At 42.6% G+C, this 16,460-nt stretch overlaps 1 protein-coding gene across 4 annotated transcripts in view; it reads right to left on the bottom strand.

Annotated features, from left to right (window-relative positions):
• TSPAN4 (tetraspanin 4) overlaps window positions 1–16,460 on the bottom strand; it is a 435,635-nt gene that overhangs the window by 406,732 nt on the left and 12,443 nt on the right. The window contains exons 1-2 of one of the 4 annotated variants that reach the window (XM_055722380.1): window positions 5,507–5,580; window positions 3,608–3,685 (exon numbers count right to left, since the gene is read on the bottom strand). The exons of the other annotated variants lie outside the window; for them this stretch is intronic. The gene's annotated coding sequence lies outside the window, so the exon portion shown is untranslated. Of the gene's footprint in view, window positions 1–3,607; window positions 3,686–5,506; window positions 5,581–16,460 lie in introns of those variants that run through there. 4 annotated transcript variants of the gene reach the window in all.

Raw genomic sequence — 16,460 nt, 5'->3', positions numbered from 1 at the left:
TCCACCTGCTAGCAACTGCAGTTTGTGCAGGACTTGATCAGAACTCAGAGATCCCCAAGAAAGAGAGCCGATCTAAAACCAAACCAAAACACCATACTTACACTGTCAGTACCTTTCGGACCTCTAGCTTGCTGTGGGGTACACACTATGACAGGCATCACAGATTTTTAATGCAAAAAGGTCTCCGTGTAAGGAATGCTTATCATCCTTTTCATGGAACACCCTTTAAAAATTCAGATAAACAGCCCTAGAAGAGGCAATTTCACAACATCCAGCTGACAGACACAATTCCATTAGTGTTCCTCCTTTCCACCCCGCTGTAATATATTAGGGTCAGGATTTTCAAACTCAGACTCTAGCAAGACAGAAAGAGGCAGGAAAGTAGTTTGGGTGATACCTATAGCAATGAGAATGAAGTGTTTTTCAGGAGAAAAAAAAAAAAACAAACCAGAGTGATGGTTCACTCTTTGCCCCAAAAGAGGTTATGTTTCTCAGCAAATCAAACCCTTGTGTTCATGTTTCAAACATATTTTGGCTGAGCTTCCAACTTCTACAAAAGAAGCAGGAAATAACAAATGAATTGTAGTATCATTAAAATGATAGTAGCCTAGAAGTTTATACAGCTTTTATTTAAGGCTTCTGTTGAAAATAAGGGAGCTCTGCCTATTATGTTCTAAAGTTGTCCTGCTTGATGTTTATAGAATTTCCCTTACTGGTACATAAAAAACAATGCACACTATCTAATGAAGATTACTATGAACACTACTCTTCCTTTGGGAAAGTATCTTCAAGTAGATGAGCCAGAGATACTTATGCAAGCAACAGGTATTTTTGATTCAGTTTCTCAGAAGTGAGAAACAGAAGAGAATTTAAAATTTCTGCCTATTTGGCAGAGCACAGTACTCTTTCTGCCTCCCTCTCTCTCTGAGCCATGACACGGTAATTCAAAGTGAATTCAAATCGTGAACATATCTGCTATTTTACATCTGGTTCCTGTTATTTTAACCTCAGAAGCAAACTGAAAAAAAAAAAAAAAAAATCTGATTTCTGCTGATTGCTTATACTTTCCTAAAGTTCCTTTCCTTTGTTCTATCAGCCAGGTTATTTAGAGGATATTACCCTAATCCAACAAAGAACTTAAGAATGTGAATATTTCCAATGAAGGCAAAGGCTCTAATGGATCAAAATGCCTTATTTATTAGAGTTCATCAACTCTTACTTCACATCCTAACTACTCCACTGAAATATTTTTACAGTTTCATTATTATGCCTGTTGTATTAGTGATAAGTCAGGCATAGGGCATGTATGCTTAACTTGGGAGTTCAGTTCTACCTTCCCAGGGCAACTTTTCATACCTGCTACTATCAGATTCTTCTTCCTCTAAACTTTTACCACAGCTATTAACAATTGATACTGGGCCAGTTGCCTCTGAAGAACGAGCAGTCAGAGAGCGCACACAACATCCTGTCTGCCTCGGGGATAACCCGAAAACTAGCAGTACAACACTTGGGTAAAAAACAGCCAGTGTGCTGCTGCTCTCTGTCCTCAATACAGCCATGGCTGCCCAAACGCAGACCTACCGTCAGGTAAGACAAGACCAAGCTCTCCTCAGTTACACTGTGACAGTCCTACGCACTTCACTGAGGGTTGCTCATTTAAATTAATATAGCACACAGCTTTGTATGACCACAGGCTTACCCAGCGCAGTTAGACTAGAGCAAGATCTGCAAGAATTTAAAGAGTTTATAAGGGCATGTTAGTCAGTAAAATAAACACTGCTCAAGGAAATTCCTACTGCGCCATTTGTCATGTCTCTTATTGCCTGACAGAAGACCACATGAATTGGGAACAAATAGTATTAGCATTGCAGCATTTGGGAATGCAAGAGAAATGCATAGTAAGACAGAAAGGTTGTTCCCACATCATTGCCCACTTGCCGTGTTTGATGTCAGCTGTCAGTACTCGACAGAACCTGCTCTATTCTACTCTTGCTCCATCCCATACCAGCTACCCAGCTGGCAGGCCAAGAAACATCACCTCTGAAACAGAAAAGGGGGTGGCAGGGGGAGTGATACACTACAAACTCCCCTGGCTCCTTTCTCAAAGTCATATTGCAATACCTCCACAGTAGTTTCTGCTTCTTGCTTTCCTTCTTTAAAAAGAAAAAAGCAAGCATTACCTTTGCCTGTGGGTGTCAAAGAAATAAACAATATCAAAGCTCCAGAGAAGCAAGACGCACCCTCCCTTGGAGCTCCCCGTAGTCAAGCCTACAGGAAAGGGACCATAGCTAGCACTAGGCAGCTGCTACTGCAGCCTGGATCCCTTTTACCAACTCCTCATGAGAAACGCATCCCACCCGGACATGGCTGTGGCAGGTTCCGGGTACCAGTGCAAGCCAGCACTGCTACCCAAAGCCGAGACCCTTCCTTCCTTTACCGCACCTCACCTCTGCTCCCAGAACAACTCCCTTGCATGGCTGTTTGTGTGTTCCGTTTTGTTAAAATTAGCCTCTTCCTCTGAACAAAACTCCACAAAATAAGGCCCTTGTTAAAGAAATAGTCAGCCATTAGCATGGGACAAGCTGAGCAGGGCAGGGGGAACACATCTGTCCCGTGGAGAACTTTCTAAAGCCTAACTGCAAGACCACAAGTCAGCAGCAATGCACAGATATCCCCAAAGCTAACAAACATCTGCCTCTTCCCGTAGTTCTCAGGTTCCCCTACATTTTCCCATTACAAAATTGTACAAAGGCTCTTGTTTTCTCACAAGGGAAAGGAAGAGGAGTCCAGAAATTGAAGGAACATATTAGTGCAAACAAATTTCAAAGGGTTTCTTTGGACAACTGATGCAGAATTCATTTATTCATGATGGAATGACAAGGTACCAAAATATAACAGTGTTCTTCAGCAAAGGAAGACAGCACTTACCCTCTTTATTCCAGCTTGTTCATTTAATCCCAGGCAAACAGGAACTTCAGACATTTTTCAAACATTTCATAAAGTAATAGCAATAAAATACCTACGTAAGGAAACTGTTTTACATTAAATTGAAAAAAAAAAAAAACAAAAACCAAAAAACAAAACAAACAACCCACAACAGAAAAACCCCAACAGCTTGGACTTCCTAGCAAAAAGATTAAAGTATGCAAGTAGTGGGGTGGGGGGAGGGCAAGAAATGGGATGTCACATACCGTGAAGAAGAAAAATTATTGCATATTTAATGGAGTGCATGATTTTTATTTGTAAGCCTATCAGATTCTGAAAGCCTAACCATCTTCCTTGCCTCCCTTCCTAACCATTCCCCTCTGTGATGCATGGGGGGGGGGGAGGTGTAGTGGGGGCATGCTATGACATTATGACGTTCTACCACCTCCTTGAAAGATTTCATTTCCTTTTCCAGCAGGACTGTATCCCAACTCCACAATAAAATTCCTTGCAGTTTATTAGGCTTTTCACATCTCAAAACACCAAAATCAAACCAAAATCCCACACTTTGCCAAAGCAAAGAATAACAGAGCTTCCCATCTTAAGAGTCTGTGCTCTTGTGTGTCCATGAAGCTTGCAAGGGAGCAGACTCATCTACATTACGATCCTGCAATTACTCAACTGTTTGGCCTTGCTGCTCTGGCCTCAGTGCTGGACTACACATGTTGCCTGTTGTTCCATGGCCATATCAGCCAGTAGTCTGGAAGAAAAGAAATTGGTGGTTAACATCCATGAAAATCAGAGAACATTCTTATCTCAAGCAACGAGGGAGAACTTTATTCAAGGCAGTTCAAGACAGTCATTGTCACTTATCAAAATAGCTTACAGTCTTCATCGATTAAGGCACACAATCTGATCCTGGTGTGAGTTTTGAATAAGAAATTTTTTCCCCCCTTTTATGCCAGACCAGAGTCTAAAATTACTCATCTTTACCACAGCAGAAAGAAAATAAAGTTAAAATGCTGACAAAAATGTTGCTTGAGAGCTTCAAGTAACTGCAGCCTCAGACTTCTTCTCAGAGCCAGGACTGCATTTTGAAAAGGGGAAGAAGAGGAAGGAGGAAGAAGTCACACCACACATTCACAGAACACAAGTTGGATTTGTCTGAAGGATGGGCCAAACATTGAGTCTCTCCCATCCAAACAGACAAGGACGCTCAAACCTATTATGTTTCCTGTGCTAGCACTACTGCACTGAAGTCAGTTCTTTCACAAAACTAAAGGACACAAGAAGGATACTTGGGTGAGAAGGTGGGACCTCCACCTTTTGACAAATTTAATTAAAATTGGCTGACAATCAAACATTATCAGCATGGAGTAACTGTCTGCATGGGCCTGACAACTTCACACATAGCGTGATCACACAAGCTCATTTTTTCAAGTGCAGTTTCCTAAGGAAACATAGGAGGGAAAGGCATTTTCACTGGCACTCCAAGCAAAAACAGTTTAGTCTGGCACCCTTCACATGTACTCAATTAGTTTCCAATTCAGGAACAGAAAAGAACAAATTAATTGACCAGCAAGGTCTTAGAAGACGCCTGGTACTGTGCCATCAAATGGAATCAGGCTACAAACAGCCCTGCTGCAGGCATCCAAAGTTCTCCTCAGCCAACACTTTTCCCACAGGACACCTTTGGTTCTCATCAAAAGAGCCAACATAGTAATTGCAAGAAAGACAGTAGATTTGAATGTGTGCACCAAGAGAATTTCCAGCAGTCAAAATCCACACACACAAAACCAGTAAGCTGACATACAGACATAGACACACAGAGATCAGACTACCAAGTGGTCCGGCCCACACAAATGCTAACCAAAGCACAAATCAGTACTGTAACAAGCTAAACAAAGGGGAATGGATGAAAGCCACAAAAAGCTGCATTCTGAAATCCATCGTTACACAGGAGGTTAATCAGAGTGAGCGACCGTTTTCACTTCTGTGCGTGCAATACTCCCCAGTGGTTTAGTCATTACAGCACAAACCCAAGCCTTTAAAGATAGATCTGCCAAAGAAGCAGAACACTTCAGAGTGCAAAATCAACTTGGCGGTTAGCTTCCCTTCCCGAAGAATTGTATTAGACAATTATCTATAGAAGTCAAAATCAGGCCAACATTTAAGGGCCACAAGGGGAATAATACAAAGATTGCAAAGGAAAAAAGCAAACAATGGCTAGGTGCTCATATTTGTTTGAATCATCTACAGTGTGGCATTCATAATGAATACTAATTTTGAGTTCTGCTTTATACAGCATATTCCTAAAAGGAACTTATTTTCTAATTATGAGCTCCAGTGACCATGCACATTAAACAATGAAAACAAATGGCACTAGATATTAACGTTGTGACAGTCCCATTATCTCTCAAGCAATGCATGAGGATAAAGCTGTTAGCTGTCCTCACATGCTAAATTTACTCAAAATTTCACTTCTATCCAAGTTCCTACAGCTGTCAATTTACTCTCCCTCTATCCAGACCAAAAGGTGGCATTCAGACAAAACTCAATTAAAGATAAAACTCTTACTTACCAAGAATACCTACAGTTTAGAGATCACATCCTTACTGTGTTCTTGCTAGCTTTTTCTAAAAGCAAAAACCCAAAACAGTCACCTTCAAAAGAGACTGGGAAATGACTGGCATTTTTTCTATCGCAATGTTGAACTTCTAAGAGGTTCCCTGCTCAATGTCCTCAAAAATGCAGGGGCAGCTAAGACTTGATCTTCTACGTTACAAGTGTTCTATAAGCACGTGAAGCATTGCTATCTTGCCACAGAGTACTTAAGGCATGTAACAGTCCTTCTTTACCTCCCTAAGAGCCTTCATTGGCAAACACAGCAGGACTGAAAGGCTTTAAGGAGTACCTTCTAGATGTGTCCTCAAAGCTCAGCTGAATCCAACAAGCGAAAGCAGAAGTTTGATGCTCAAGAGTCCCAGCACACACAGCTCCCTAGACAGAGTTTTATTTCCTATTTCACTAGGTGCATTAAGCAAGAGTGAGAGACACTATAGTTTCTGAAGAGATTCACTTACAGCTTCAGCCTTGCAGCAGGTGAATTTCAAAGCCAAATGATATTATGAGAGCAAGAAAACACCACCTGATTTAAAAGAAGCAGTAAAGTTAAAAGATGTGCAGCCTATGGTAAAGTTAAAACACCCCTGTGTAAGACAAAACCCTGTTACTTCATGGTTTTGTGCCCGCTGCACTACTGTTCTCCCAGCAACACAAACTATCCCAGACAGACATCGAGCCCAGAAACAAAACAAAAGTCCAGCAGTCTCAGAGGAGGTAAAACCTACTCTTATCAGTGGCATATCCTATAGATATTTCCTAATATGGCTTTTAGCTTAAACATGCAATAACTGGCACAAAACCATCATCGCACAGCTGAAACCAAAAGCAAAAAAACTATAAGACTGCACAGAGAAATCACAGGCTTATCCAAGGCCATCACCCTGGACAGACACATGGACAATGAAGAGTTATGTTTGGAAGACATTCGGGTATCCTCACATAGTGCAAGCAAGAGACTTGCACTGAGATAATAGCAGCTCATTTTAATTGGGGAAGCAAGATGCTCAGTTACTCCTCAGTATCCCTTGCTAGATTAACCTCTAGCAAGTCTTCCAGTGATTATGTAGAGCAGACTTTGAAGGACAATAGCATATGATGAAAAAAATATTCAGAGACAAGACTGTGTTAGACTTTTTGCCTTCTGTGCACTGTTGCATCTTCTCACCAGGGGTAAAGGATGCACACTGGTCCTCGCCTTAGTCTGAACTCCTGAATAAAGACACAAATAGCAGTAATACAGGCATACACTTAAAATCAGGATTCCTATGCTGAATCATTGAGGCTAGGAAAGAGAAATGACACATGTTCTATATAGCACATTTCAAAAAAGTTTTGAACAAGACATCCAATTTACATTTCTTTCAATAAAAATAGATCTGCTTTATTCAGAATTGCTGCTATTCCTATTGTAGTTCGTAAGAAATGCAAATTCCCAGAAGAAAAATGCATTATTCGCCTCCAGTGTGTGAATCAAGAAAGATTTGCATATATTAGACTGACTCAGAGGTGAGTTCAACTAATGCCAATCACATGAAAAATTAACCATAGGGTCTATTCATTACACAATAGCAGTGACTGACATAATGCAGCAGGAGAAATATTTTGGCCTATCATATGACACTCCCAACATATAAAGATCTCTTTTTCTACATGAGCACATAAGTGTAACCTAGCAACAGCCAGAGTCTGTACCCTCTTTCACATGCATCTGACCCCGATAAGTACATCTTTTGTCCCAAACCCTAACAGGTTTTTTTGGCAGAAAGTAGTAAAAGAACAGCATTTCCAAGAAAATTATGAACTACACACAAATACAAGCATATTAAAAAGAAGGAATATATTCCAGTAGATTAAAGGTTTTGCCAGTGTAGTATTCAGTCTAGTGTTCTCTGGGCACTAAATATATGTAACAAAACCCATGCTTAGCTCCAGGAAGGTTTCCTGGCACTTTATTTTCAGTTCAGAATTTCGATCCTGCTTTTTGTCTTGTTCCCTCCACCCAGGATCCTGAGCTCCATCTCATGGTCACTGTGGTCAAGGCTGTATCCCACCTTCATATCCCCAACCTTACTTGTTTTTAAGAATGTACGTAAGCAGAATACCTCCCACTTTTCCTCTACGTGCTACTTGTTCCCAGCGCTTCCTTTCCCCTCACACACACAGCCCAGATGAGCACCACTACCCTTGTTACTCCCACCAACCAGTAGATGTAAGCTGTCTAAATACAGCCCAATAGGGACAAACCTGTAAAGCAAATAAGCTATTCCCAAGGGCCCCCATCATACATATCATTAGCATTTTGGGGTGGGGTACTCTGAATTAGACTATGAGCATTGTATGCGCCCCCGGAACACAGCTTCTAGTTTAGTTTTATCCAAAAAGGAATCAAATACACACTCTGGAGCTAGTCTGTTATTCAAGTAAGTGCAGTAAGGTGGGACAACCAGGAAAATTAGCTTAAAAATTCATTCCTAATGCAAATCAACTGTCCGGTGTCTGTGGACACACACAGCAGCCTGTGGTCTAATTTACACTGTACTTGTTGCAAAGGGCCAGTACTACACACTTGGAAGATGTGAGATGCTCTGCAGAAAGCCACCTGAGCCAACCTGAACCCAAGGAAAAACCCACAAGGCTTGGTATCTCTTCCCAAATGCTTGTTTAAAAGCAACTGAAAGAAATTCCAAATAGTGTATTTTAAATGTTCTACCTCAGCAGCATCTGAATTATTTCCATTGTTAAGACACAGAAGTAGTTGGTTTTTTAAATAGATTAAAGGGACACAACCAGGTTAGAAATAAGCAACTGCATTAAGTGGAAGTCAGGCTAAACAAAGACAAATCTTTGGCCAGCAGTCCAGTGCTGTACTTGCAGCATTAGGCAACACTTTGGCAAGCATGAAGAGGTATATGCTAATATACAATGTCCTGTCCTCCAACCGGTTGTGTCGCTTGGGTTCTTTACAGGAAATTCTGCTCCACAGCGAACTTCCACTGGCCGAGGGGGACAGCCTGCCTCACCACGGGCTTCCCGGGAATCTCCGCTCCGGTGCCTGGAGCTCCTCCTGCACTGACCCGGGTGTCTGCAGGGCTGTTGCACTCACATAGTCTCATTCTTCTCTTCAGCTGTAATTTGTTGCGCTGTCTTTCCCCCCCCCCCCTTCTTATATGTTACCACCATCGCTGATGGGCCTGGCCTTGGCTGCCTCGGACATGGGGAAGCTCCCAGAAGCTTCTCACAGAAGCCACCCCTGCTTGCTGCGCAAACCCAATACACTCAAAAAAGCAAGTGGTGGGTTTTCTGTAAGTATTTTTAGATGAGGAAAATAAGGATGATTGAAAAGCCTCATTTAATAAGTATAGTCCTGTTCATTCAGAAGTCAAGCTTATCTCCTGCCTATGCATACACACATACCTTTGAGAGGCAGTGGGAAATCCCAACTGTAAGCATGACAAAGGAGCATCTATTCTTAATGACTTGAGCTAGCCGTTTCAAATGTCTTGAGAAGTGGTCAGTAAACCTACATAGATTAAGAAATGATATGTTGGTACTTTTCAAAAGAAGTGATTGTAAAGTAAAACAGCAAGCAGAATCCTTTATGAGGTCTTCCTCACCCAACTCTCTCCTGGTTTTCCCTAAATATTAAATGGCATAAGGAAAATTGATGTCAGCTGAATTAACAGCCCCTCTGTATTGGAATTCAGTACTGAAATACATTTTTGAAGAACAGTCAAATCTGCAGTTCAGAGCAATTTTGGAAACCTAAACAAGACATTTGTAAACCTTTCCCCTCCAGACTTCATGTTAATCCAGAGGCAGCCACAAGCATCAGGAAGACAATGCCTCCCACACTATGTAGTAGAATGCTTCTACTAGGTACCTGGGTTCTTACTTATTTTCATTCCATTTCTTTGCACACTCAAGTTCAAAAATTCTTCAGTTCAATAACTGCTTTCTGGAACTAGCTGTTGTGGTAACTAAAATATGTAACACACCAAAGATCAAAAAATCAGCAGGCCAGCAGAGTGCCACACAAGCCTGTGTACCCATCAGTAGCTGGGAGGCTGGACTAAGTGCTCAGGAGACCCAGGCTCCATTCCCAGCTCCAGGTATGCCAGAGATACTCCCTCCCCATATTCCTCTATTCAGAGGACGTGTTCCCAAGGACAGGAGCTCTCTTTCCTTCCTTGTGCAGTGCCATAATGCCACAGGGTCACCAATAACCAGAGAAGTAAAAACTAATTCCCCTCCTCTTCATGCCTACAACAAGAACAGGTTGACACAAAACTGCAAGCCATCAGTAACTGTAAGTAAGAGAGAAAAATACATGATTGAGGCAAATTAGATTTGGAAGAAAACATTGAAGTGAAATGAATAAAATAGCACTCTTCATCAGCCGAGACATCACTTAGTCATGATCTGGAGTGTTCACACCTGCTCTGCTCTGACACAAACTCCCACAGCTCTGAAAGGCACTGCAGCAGCACCCTGACACCCTCTCCTTCTGCCAAGCCTAAGCAGCGTAACAGGATCATTTTGTCATTCAAGTTCCCATTTAGCTAATCACTGTAACACCTTCAAATCTCTGCAGTGTATTTCACACAGAACATCTGCACAAAGTAAAGCAGCCTCATGGGTCTGCCTCCACCAGCCTGGTGCAAACTCCTGAGCTGCTGAACACGCAGGCAATCTTGTCATCTGACAGCAGTGGGCTTGGGTCACTGGCACAGCATCGTCATTTATTTGCCTGCTTACAGTCATTTGGGCCTACTGACAACCCTGCTCTGGTCACCGTTTCCAATCATTCTTTTTTTGATCTTTTATATCATAAATGCCTCAATTCAGGGAAATACTTCGACACGCGCTGCTCTGCCTTGGCTGAGCCAAACCAATGCAAGACAGGTCTCAGAGCCTAGGTGTTCAAGGAAAAAGACTAGCAATGACCTAAGAGGAAATTCTCCACAGACTTTGTAGGTACAGAGCACCCATAACACATACATTTTGATGGCCCTTTGAAGTGCTACTCTCCATATGCCTTCATAGGTTTGAAACCCTTTGGAAACACATCTCTGAATACTTAGCTGAAGAAGGGTCTGCCAGTACTTTGGCAAACAGGGATCCAGATTACAGGAGAGTAAGAGATACAGTATCTTTATTTTCTATACCTTGAAAATTCCTTCACAGTTCCCCTGTCTTTCACCCCCTCAGCAGTGGCTATTTATCCATGTTACATCCATGTGGACCTGTTTAGTTCAGCTCCTATACAGTTACCATGGATTTAACAGGTGATACAAGGAGTGTTTTGTTGTTGTGGTATTTTCAACTGCCTAAACAAAAAAAGTTTATATTGCGTCTTCCAACAGCCAAATCAGTCCTTTGAGACAATGGTGACAAGACCACTAAGCAGCATAACCCTACCTTCCCAATTACGGCTGCAGACAGCCACATGGGTTGGTGCCAGTAAAATGTAAGCTTCTACCTCCACAGAAGTTAAATAACCTCTGTAGGGTGAAAATGGAGGAGGAGTAAACAGAAACCAATGTCAGGTCTTGTAACTCATATTAGTGCCTGCATGCAGTTGTGTTCTCCCAAAATAAAGATTCTTCACCCAGTGTGCAATAAGCCAATCAACACAGAGTCAGAACATTTGTTTTATTTCAGTTCTGCAGATTTGGGTGCCAGGCATCTAACGCAGCCAGCACACCCTCGTTCCGATTCATCTTGATATTTATAGTAGCAAGATACAACTGGCTGGTGAATAACAATTTCTTTTACCACCCATAATTACACATTTTCACATTTATGCATTTAGCTTTGAGTTTAAAACATTTAGGAAGGTCCCCTAATTAGCATACTCATTATTCACAAAGGGGTGTGTATTTTAATATTACAATTACCTAAGGTTAGCTAGGGTTCACTCTTCCCTGAGCACTGTTCCAAATTCACGCACATGTATCCAAGTCAGTAACTCCAAAGCAGGATTTTACAGCCTTTCCATGATGATGTTTTTCAAGGTTAGGTACACCCCACAGACTTGCATGATTGCTCACTTTAACTTCTAACCCTGTCCTTTCAACATCAGGCAAGTGTTGAAGTCTCCAAGACAAGACAAGGGGCACATTTAAAAACATCGTGGTTTTCAACCCCAACTGCTCCGGAAGTCCAGGGTTCCCCATCTTACTTGGTCAGATATGCTTTTTGGATCCTAGAGTATGGAAATGACAGCATTGTAATGATTCCCAGATGCTGGTCTTCTGCCACAGACTGCGAACCTCCATGCTATATCCAAATGGTCAGGGAAGCAGAGAGCCACCGCTCCCATGTATCCAGAACAGGGGTATTTGTCCATGCCAAACACTATGGCTGTCTCTACCTATCAACTTGTAACACTTTGTAATGAATCTTTGGCAGGACCAGCTATGAACATGACACTTGTCCACACACCACAGCTACGTGCTTCATTTATGAACAGAGCTCCAGTTTATGTTGCTGCAAGCCTAAGCCCCGTACACAAGCCACCAAGCAGCTAACCTGAACTATTTTATGTCTGTACAGCGAGACAACTTACAGCTCCCATACAATTGTAAAGCATGCTGCTCTAGCAAGTTATTACCTAGCAGCTGATTCACAGTATGGGGGTTTTTCCTATCTGTTGCAGCAGTTGAGCGCTGCCATCAAACTAATTCAGGAAAAAAGTTAAATTATTATTTAGTCTTGAGTATGGCAGAGCCACCTTCACTCATTTTACTACAATCACTGCCACAAATCTATTAAAAATCAGTTAATCCCAGGTCCAGGGCTTGTTCCACCAGATGTCCCTCAGCAAAGCACAGAGTGAGTAATGTCCTGACCGCCCCCAAAACTTACCAATGCTACCTGAGGTAGACTCAAATCCCAGCCCGAGTCCAGCAAAATCTTACCTCACCATTTATGCACCACAAAGGTGTGCTGAAGTCTAAGACAGCACAGCAGCAAGTGATGGGACCAAACAATGTGTCCAGCTGCTGGCTATTTTACCTATTTAATGACAAAACACCATTCAGCATTAACCAGTTACCCACTCAAAGCCAAGTCAGCAGGAAAGAGCTCCTGGTACGAGTCAGCTGTTTCACCAGCTATTACACTGCAAATCTTCTATCAGGTAAGTTAAAAACAGCAAAGAAAGCTGCAACATGGATACCATCACCTGCAAACCACTGAGATGTCCACACTCCTAAATGATTGTAATATAGAAAGAAGGTGACAACTGCCCTACAGCGACAGACATTCATATTTTGGTTTTTTTCCTGGCCTGTATCTATGAAGGAATTAATTATTTTTCTATACTACTGAAAATACTACTGATCAATCATCCAAACACAAAATGCTGGCTATTACAGCTGTGTTCTTTTCCTTCCCTTTCAAAAGATATTAGCTACAGTTCAAATACTTCAGTGTATAAATTCAGCCAGGCATGTTTAATGAAAGCTTTACCTTCTATCACGATATTTTTAAAATAGAGAATAGGCTGCCTTTTACCCTTCCAACATCATAATGAAAAAGTAACTCTTTCCATGGAATTGAAGAAAATACTGTGGCTAACAGAGCCCTGTTGAGAGACAGATTAATTATCTACTTGAGCGTGCATGCAAGAGTAAGCTTGTCAAAGCTAAGGAAAAAAGAAAAAAGCCAATCAGTTAGGGAAAGGTAGCAAACCTCCTGTGTTAATGTTCTCTTCGTTTAGTCCTTCTGCACAGCTCAGTGCAATGAAAGAGGTATGGTGTTCAGAAAGAGCAATAAAGCAAAATCAGGCTGGGGAATTTGCTGCCCTTTGAACAGGACAAGGCAGGTCCTGCTTGCAGCCCACAGTGCTACCCCACTCCATTTTCAGGAGCAGGGAAGCCACATTCCGAGTGGCCAACCTAGAAAGGAACACAATGCCCTTCAAAACAAGAACAAAACTGCAGCCACAAACTACAGTCCAAAACAAGCATAAGCAGTGCACCAGCTTTCTAGGGATGAGAGGTTACCTGGAGCTGTGCATTGCCCAAAGGCACCCAGTGCTTGAACTGTACAGCACAAGCACCTGTAATTAGTGGGAAGGTGAGGCCCAGCATGCTCCCAGTTCATTTACTTAGTACTGTCTCAGATTGACACGATACTTTGCCCACCTCCAGCTCTGACTGGAGTGGAAATGGATAGGGAGGTCTAGGAGAGAGACCAGATTCTGAATGAGTGATAAACAGCAAGAAAGTTCAAAGAAGGAGGAATCTGCAAGTTTTCACACCAAGCCTTACCTGTGTCTGTAGATTTTACAGACATCTTCTGGCTGTTCCTGTGCTCTGCAATTCCTGAGGAAGTCCCTGCAGGCAAGATTCTGCCTTATTTGAGGTCTCTGGCTGGGTTGGGGTAACCATTCCCTGCAGTCTGAGGTAGGGGCAAGTGGAATGTCACACTGAAGGTCAAATGGCAGCCAAATGCTCCTTGTTGAGCTGCTACCCTTGCCAGCAGCACCTACACTCCCTGGCTTAAAGGAGACTTAATGACCCACAACAACTAGTCAAGATACATGCACAAAACAAGAGTAAGGCATCACCCTTCACGTTACTAGTAGCATAGGACCAGGCTCGATACTAGAAAGAGCGAAGGAAAATAGATCTAACTTGAAACAAGCTTTTAGCAGCTCTACAAAAGCTTAAGTAGACTTTCCTTTAACCCAAGTAGCAGCAAGCTGTAAAAGGTGGCATGCACAATGGGTCTCACATGCATTTTGCATCAGCTCTCCAACACTAGGCTTGACTCCATCCAACCCAGCTTTAGGCACTCAAGAAATATCCAAGTTAAGTGGATTATGATAGGCAGCTTCCTCTAAGGTCAACGGAGAGAGATGGACACCTCTTCCCACCAGAGGGTGGAAGTCATCATCTAAACACAAGCATTTTTCCACTTCTTGTTTTAGACCCGTCAATTAAGTGGCATGAATCCAAGACAAAGTGTATTAGGGACAGCTGGTGTACACAGGGCCAACTAAACAGAATTAATGTTGTGCTCCCCTCACTTGGCCTGCACTATTGTTAAATCTGAGCAGCAATGCTCAATTCAGATAAAAGTAAATGGTGAAAACACAGTAATCTCTGGAGAGACACAGAAATGCATATTCTAAGCTTCTTTGTGGCTCCTTCTGGAAAATAGCAGGGCAAACTCTTTACAACCCATACCACATGTACAAAGACAAATGCCATCTTCAGCCAAGTTCCAGCAAAGACAACTACGTATTTTTTAGAATTGAATTGTCATTTTTCTATGGAAACAGCACTTTTTGGAAAGAGCAACTATAATGTAGCAAGGGAAAAACATCAGGGAAAAGTAATAGGTCAAGTGTGTGAATGGGTGACCTTGCTGTGATCATTCTACTGTAAGAGACTTCAGAATAGTTTCATTTCCTGACAGAAAGCTCAGAAATGCAGCAGCACCAGTAACCCTGAAACACCACAGTAATTCACTTGTGTTCAACCAAGTATCAACTGAGATGCAGTGGAGAAACAACAAAGGCATGAAAGCAGGACACCGGCTAGCCAAGTGGATGCAATATGTCAACACAACCTGGATTTGAGCCATAGCTCCTTCCACTGACTTGCTGGGCACCTCACTTCTCACATCCCATAAAATAAACCCTCTTCTAGCAGAAGTTTGACCTACAGGTGAACGTTATTGATAACCAGTAGGTGTTCTCAGAATACACGCTCTGGCTGATGACAAAGAGAACAGTACAAGGAGATTTCACGTTAGGACACCCCCAACCCTAATACACACGCTGAATACTGAGAGGAAGTGAGGAAAACATCCCAAGTATTGCAGGAAAACTCAGACACAGCAGCTGTATAAACCTGAGAAAACAGAGGAGGCAAGGCTGATCACTGAGAACAGCACATGGGAAGTGTGAAATGAGAGAGCACAAACAGGCTTGGAAGGCTCAAGGTCTTCTCACAAGCAGAAGGCAGCTTTCAGGATCCTGCTAGCCCCCTTACATCACACTCTGCATCTGCTCTTGTGCTCTGCTATCAGAATTGGCAAAAAAATTATCACAAGAAAAGAAACAGGTAGGGGACGGAGCTAGGTCAGCTGCAGCCCTCTTCTCTCAGCTGCTCAGAGCTCCAGCTTCCAGTATTTGCCCCTCCTTCAGCCCTGTCCATGCAATCCCCTTTCATCTATCCCTGATATGACTCAAATTTGAGGCACTTGCTCCACAACGCTGTGCATACAGAGACACTGATGCTTACCCCATGTTCTACTTTGCCAGTGACACATATAAGCAGCAAAAAATTAGGAGGGAAGGTTCCTTCTCCCTCCTCCTGCGTCATTAGAGCCTCATCTTTTGCTCTGTGAAGCTCTTAAGAAGAGAAAACAGATCAGAAATAAAATGGGAGGGCTGTAGAAAGTGTCTGGAACAAAATACCATATGTGCAATGCCTCTTCTCCTGTTCTAAATGCTGCAAAAGAAAACAGCACCTTCCCTGACAGAAGCAACAGGGCTGTCTTAAGTAACGGGGGGGGGGGGGGGGGCCACACCAAGAAAAACACATTGTTCACAGTTCAGAGAAGAGCCCCTTTCAGTAGCCACGAGTAAGAAAGTTGCAAAAGTGACAGCTTTGCTGCCTCCCTGCCCTGCCTAGAAGCAGCATCCAACACCGCAGGAAGGGCTGGCTTTGTTTCGACACCGTTGGCTGGTGGCCTTGTACACAGGATTACAGAACGCTGCTTTCCTCACAAGTTACGATGGGACAATGTATTTTCGTTGGCATAAGCAGAGAAAGAGAGCCAGTCTGATCCACTCTGCAGCAGCAGGACACTGTGAAAGGCAGTTTTTACACATGTACATAACACAGTATCCATATTACACACGTCCTTTCTTAGAAGGAAATCTTTCAAGA

The sequence above is a fragment of the Falco cherrug genome, chromosome 10 (assembly GCF_023634085.1).
Source record: "Falco cherrug isolate bFalChe1 chromosome 10, bFalChe1.pri, whole genome shotgun sequence".
Lineage (NCBI taxonomy): Eukaryota > Metazoa > Chordata > Aves > Falconiformes > Falconidae > Falco > Falco cherrug.
The sequence above is the reverse complement of the archived record's forward strand: the minus strand, read 5'-3'. Positions and strand labels throughout refer to the sequence as shown.